The 6,623-nt window shown below is 37.7% G+C and overlaps 1 pseudogene; it reads right to left on the bottom strand.

Annotated features, from left to right (window-relative positions):
* Positions 1-1,074: 1,074 nt before the first annotated feature.
* Positions 1,075-1,804, bottom strand: LOC148121240 (small ribosomal subunit protein eS6 pseudogene; annotated as a pseudogene).
* Between the last annotated feature and the right edge of the window lie 4,819 nt (positions 1,805-6,623).

Raw genomic sequence — 6,623 nt, 5'->3', positions numbered from 1 at the left:
GAAGATTTTCTAGCATGAGATTTTATAATCTGTCCTTAATTTGTTTATGTACTCTCCTTTTCTTTTGTCATATACATTTTTTGTCCCTAATGTTTCTCCCTTGACTCACTCCAGAGAACACTACAGCTGTCTATCACTTATGCAAATTTTCCAGAATAAAACTTTCTTAGCTCAGTGCTTTTGAGTGCCATATTTCACTGCATGTATGATATGGATGAATTAAGTTTCTAAATGATATTTACACTTTAGCTCCAATTTAAGGGTCAATTATTCCCTTATTCTTCCTTTAGCATATTTAAGCCTACTCTAAACTTGCAAGTGCAATGGCCCCACAATGCTATTTCCCATAGAACAGCTGCTCAGTCAGTGCTTGAAACTAATGCTAATCCCACTTAATCTTCAACTTCTTGAAGCATACAATTAATAATCAATAATAAGTTATTCACACTGAACTACATTGTGTTGAGAGTGTTATTCACTCATGATTCAAAGCTGACAAGTCATTCCTATGATTTCTACATGGTAACCTTTCTGTGAAAGTCTACTTTTTTTACTCTTGTGCTATGTCATTACACAAAAATTGTACTTTGCACAGTTGAATGGAAAAAAGAATTAGTTGCAGATAAGACAGTATTTTTTATTTTAAGGTGTGGTTATTTATTTGCTACTCTTTTTTAACTTTTATTAATTCTTTGTGTATTTCACACTATGCATTCCAGTCCCACTTTCTCTCTGTCCCCTCACATCCACCCTCTGCACTTGCAGTCCCCCCTCCAAAACAAAACCAAAAACTAAACCAGACAAACAAAAAAAACAACACACACATACACACAAAGGAGAATCCTGTCATAGAAGCTGTAATGTGGCCCAGTTTAGTCACAGTATTTTCTCTTTAGTTTATCCATCTTTATTCACAAGTGTTTATTGCCATGAGTCTGGCTTGAGGCCTCTTGCTTCTGTTACACCACTGGTAGTGGGCTCCCCCTGGGGATCCTCTTGACTATCCAGTTATTGTCCTCTGTCATAGAGATACTGCTGTTTCAGATCTGTAGGTTATTTGTTATTCTTAAAGACTTATTTTGGACTGAACTCAGAAGTGGAAGCTCTCAGTGAGGACAGCCTATGACTTCTGGCAATTTATTCCTGGTGCTTTTCTTTGGCCTTCTTCATTCTATTAGGCAAAGTTTAGCATATTCTGAAGTTTTCTCCTTGCTTTTCTTAGTATGTTGTTTCTTCAGAGCACTACATTAGCATCTGTGTTGCAGGGCATGTGGAGTAACATGATACTGAATCTTCGGTGCTTTGGTTCTGGGTTCCTTATCTTCTTTGATTAAGGACTTTCTGACAATGGGCAATGTGTTTGTGTACATCATCTTCTGTAGAGAGTTTAAAAAGCTTTCAGATTCTGCCATCTCTTTTAGGTCCCAACAGATGCGGCCCAGTTGTATCTATAAATATCCTTCTCTCCATTTTTTAGAATAACCAAGTTAAATACACTGAGATTGGCATCCACAATGCATCTTCAAACAGACTTGTTCTTCCTCTCTCCAAGTCTCCTTGGTCTATAACAGCAATACACCTTACTCAACAGCAGGCACACTCTGCCATGGGTCAAAACATCTTGCTTCATGGGAAAACTTTGTTTGTCATTCCTGCCACTGATTCACACATAAACCTTCCACTCCTCAGCCAGAATATCAGCGGCTACTTCTATGGTCATGCATTCCTTATAGAGAGCACAAAGTTTGCATTCATTCTCTAATTTCTGACAGCCGGTGGTGGGGAAGGAAGCATTCAGCTTCATCTTGACACAGTCAAAGACCTAGGGGGCACCACAAAAACAGAGCTATAAGGTATTCTTATATTGCTCAGAAAAGTTTTCAATATAGTCAATGCTCAGTAAAACACAAAAGTGGTTAATAAAATCAAGTCTTTATATTTTCTATTAAAGAATCCAGTGCTGACTACTCATACAGTCACATCTTGCACCACTTTCTGATGAACTGAGTTAGGATAATTGGAGTAAAGGACAAACTGTGTTCTGAGTATTATACCCACTCGGGTTCCTCAATCATATAATCCATATTACACAAATTATTTCACTTGTTGTTTCTGAAGACCTGAAATGCACATCAACCTCCTTTTATTCCAGTGGTTAGTATTTTATACAAAAAAAAGGTTCATTTGAATACTGGAGAAATGTTCTCAAAGATATTATTACAGCCATATTTTCCCTTGAATGCCGGTTCATCCTTGATACTCATGTGGCTTTCTCCATAACTGCACATAAGACACCAAGATCAAAGCACCACAGTTACTCAGTTTAACAATCCTGGGAATCCTTGCTACATAGTTGAGTTGTCATAGTTGAATTGGGGTTGTTTTTATCCATTTTTGCACTACCCATAAAATACCATATGGAAAAAAAATATTTTAGACAAACCTGGAGTATGGTGCCCTGTCATGCTTTAAGCTAGTTTTTGGCTTCTACTTCTTTGATGCATTGCACAGGTTAAATGCAATACTTTTGAAGTGCACAGAATAAGAAATGGAGGCTACAGACAGAAGTCCTGGAATGTCATCGAGAATCATCTGGTGACTTCTTTATTTCTAAAGCAAAATGCATTGATCTTCTTTTTTCTCTTTTTCTTCTTTTTTAAATTTAATTTAATTTTTTTTAAATTTATTTATTACAAATTTCCAACTCCTTCCTGCCTCCCTTTTCCCTACCCCTCCCCCCTTCTCCCTCCCTCTCTAGTCCTAAGAGCAGTCAGGGTTCCATGCCCCATGGGAAGTCCAAGGTCTTCCCTTCTCCATCCAGGTCTATAAATGTAAGCATCTAAACAAACCAGGCTCCCACAAAGTCAGTCCATGCAGTAGAATCGAAACCCAGAGCCATTGTCCTTGACTTCTCAGTCAGCCTTCATTGCCAGCCACATTCAGAGTGTCCAATTTGATCACATACTCCATCACTCCCAGTCCAGCTGGTCTAGGTGAGGTCCTATTAGATCCATCCCAGTGTCCTGACTTCCTTGCTCATGTTTTTCCTTCTTCTGCTCCTCATTTGGATCTTGGGTGCTAAGTCCAGTGCTCCAATGTGGGTCTCTGTCTCTATCTTCATCCATCACCAGATGAAGGTTCTATGGTGATATGCAAGATATTCATCAGTGTGGCTATGGGACAAGGCCAGTTCAGGTACCCTCTCCTCTGCTGCCCAAGGAAAAATCTGGGGACCTCTCCTTGGACCTGGGAACCCCTCTAGAATCAAGTCTCTTGAAAACCGTAAAATGGTACCCTTAATTACGATATTTACTTCCCTGCTCCCATATTCACCCTTCCTCCATTCCACCCATCCCATTCCCCCAAGCTTTCCCCAATCCTCCCCTTCTCCTCTCTCTCTACCCATCTCCCCTTACATCCACCCCTCACCCCACCCCAACCCCCTTGCACCCAAGTTTTGCTTGGCAATCTTGTCTACTTCCAATATCCAGGAGGATAACTATATGATTTTCTTTAGGTTCACCTTCTTATTTAGCTTCTCTAGGATCAAGAATTATAGGCTCAAAGTCCTTTGCATTGGCTTCTTATATCGTATTTTTGATCAATAGTAACACTGTTTCACTCTTTGGTCTATTAAAAGTTTGTGACTAGTCCTGTTACTTTTAACAAATCCATAAGTGGTTAATTATCCATGATTTTAACCTCTGAACCATCCCTCTAGCCTTGAGTGTATGAACATTATTTCCAACATGCAAAGTATAATAATATGGAGAAAAAATAGCTAATTTCTTTACAAGAAATTTATAGTTATTTGGATTCTTTTGATTGCAATTAAGAAATCAATAAAAAACAAAGAAATTAGTATGATGGTCATTGTGATTAAACATTTAGCACCTACTTGAACATGGTGATGCACACGTATTTTTAATCCCAACAATCATGAGCCTGAAATAGACTACTAAATTCAAGACAATCCTAGTCTATATAATGAATTCAACTTCAGTAAGATATATATTTACTGGTAGAAATTAAAGTAAAAGTAGTTATAGTAAAAACAATTATTTAACCAAAATCATAATTTAATAAATATGAAAAGTAGAACAAACTTATGCTATAGCCCTGAGTCATTCAAAGAACATAATTTTATAGGAATAAAATGTCATAACAATTTGTAGCTTAGATTGTTAATGTGTAGTTACTATAATCATACCCTTTCTCCCTGTCCTTGTTGCTTGAAATATTATGCATGGCAAATACTTACAGATCTGGACACATAAATATGTAGAGATGAATGAAAATAGCTGGTCTTTTATTAGTGTTAGTATCAGTTCCCATGAGGCTTATATAGTCTGTCCATTTGAGGAAATTTGGTCTCACACCAGCATGATCATGGTGACAGTCTTCTTGTTCTGTAACTTTATTTCATCCAATATCTTACTCAAGATTTACACACAGGGAATTGAAGAGTATCAGAAAACCCATGGGTGTTAAAGGAAACTCTAGTAATGCCTGAGTCCTCTCTCTCTGATACCACAAGTTGTGAACAGCTGCTGTCTGAGGAGACAAGTCACATAAAGAAACTTAGCGGGTGACCTTCCTTGGTCCTCACAGATTCTGGATATGAGCTTTCAGTGATGCAGATTCCAGAGTAATCACAGTTCTTTAAAGACTCATCACACTGGAATCAAATTATTTCTTGATTAAATTGCTTTCCCTTTCTAGCTAGAGTGAATATAAACAATGGAAAAGTAGGAAAGAAAAATGATCACACTATTTTGTTTCTAGAGAATGCCTTATTAAAATTTAGGTCTATACAAACTTCCAAAACGTGACCAGAAAACTTCTAGAACTGATCCACACTTCCAGCTGAGTGACTGAATATAAAATCAAAATACAAACTCAATAGCTCATCAATATCCTAATAACAAATGTGACATAAAGGAATCAGTGAAACACTGCCATTCACAATTAACCTTAAACCAACAAAAACACCAGAACAAGCTTAATGAAGTAAATGAGAGGCTTCTACATTGAAAACTTTAATTCTCTGAAGAAGGAAGGCTGAAGAAGGAAAGAATTCTCCATGCTAATAGATTGATAAAGTTAATACTGTGATGATGGCCATCCTACTATAGATTCAGTGCAGTCTATGTTCAATAACCTCAGCAATTAGGGAATGCAAATTTAAAATATTTTGAGATTGTATTTTACCCTCCTCAAAGTGACTAAGATTAGGAATACAAATGGTAACAATGCAGACTGGGATACAGGATATTAGTACCTTCGTAAACAGTTTGTGGGACTCTAACCTACTTTAGAGATACCTACTCATCCATATTCATTGCTGCTTTATTAACAATACCTAGATAATAGAGACAGCCTAAATGTCTATCAACATTGAGTAATGTTGTAATAAAAATTGTTGTAATGAATAAGCAATGGGAACAATTATGATCAGATTGTTGAGCCAAATTTTAAGTGATGCATATGTCAATTTCTCCCTGCTTTTAGCTGTGGGTACTGTTCACAGAGGAAATTAATGCAAAAGCATAGAAATTTTACAAGTCCATTGTATAATTGCTCATGCTGTAGAATGGAGTGAAGTGAATTTTTTTAGCTGCATGAAGAACCAGGTTTTCATAGTAACAGGGTCTCTTGGTAAAAGAAATTATTATTTTTCTTTATTTATTTATTTTTAGAAGAAAACAAATAATCTTCTTTTATTATATATACCAATCCAAGTTCCCACTCCTTCCTCTCCTCCCATTTCCTCCACATACTCTCCCACTACTTCCATCCAATCCACAGAGAGGGTAAGGCACATTGCTTTGAGGAAGTTACAAGGCCCTCCCTATTACAACTAGGATGAGCAAGGTATACATCCAAAGAGAATAGGTTCCCAAAATGCTAGTACATGCAGTAGCGATAAATCCTTGTGCCACTGTCAGTGGCCCCTCAATATGTACCAGTCATGTAACTGTCAACAACATTCAGAGGGACTAGTTTGGTCCTATGCTTGTTCATTTCAAGTCTGACTGTAGTTCGTGAGCTCCCATTAGCTCAGGTAGACTGTCTCAGTGGGTGTTCCCATCATGGTCTTGACCTCTTTGCTCATTTTCTCATTCCTCCCACTCTTCATTTGGACTCTGGGTGCTCAGTACAGTGCTCCCATGCAGGTCGCTGCCTCTTTTTCTGTCAATTGCTGGATCAAGTTTCTACGGTGATATTTAAGATATTCAAGATATTCATCAATATGACTACAGAGCAAGGCCTGTTTGGGTTCCCTCTCCTCTATTTCTTAGGATCTTAGCTGGGGTCATCCTTTTTTATAAATGGGAATTTCTCTAGAGCCAGGTTTCTTGTTATCCCTATAATGTCTCCCTCAGTAAAATATCTCTTTCTTTGCTCTCATCTCTGTCCTTCCTCCTTCTCAACTATCCCATTCCTTCAAGTTTTCCTCACCCCTCCACTTCTCTCCTCTTCTGCTGCCACCTTCCCTTCTCCTCCCACCCCTTGCTCCCAATTTTGTCAGGTGATTTTGTCTAGTTTGGCTTTCCATGTCAATCTATACATGTTTTCTTAGGGATCACCTTATTACTTAACTTGTCTAGGATCATGAACTA

This window comes from Myodes glareolus, chromosome 8 (assembly GCF_982192425.1).
Source record: "Myodes glareolus chromosome 8, mMyoGla1.1, whole genome shotgun sequence".
In the NCBI taxonomy this organism is placed as follows: Eukaryota; Metazoa; Chordata; class Mammalia; order Rodentia; family Cricetidae; genus Myodes; species Myodes glareolus.
This window is presented reverse-complemented; position numbering and strand designations above follow the sequence as displayed.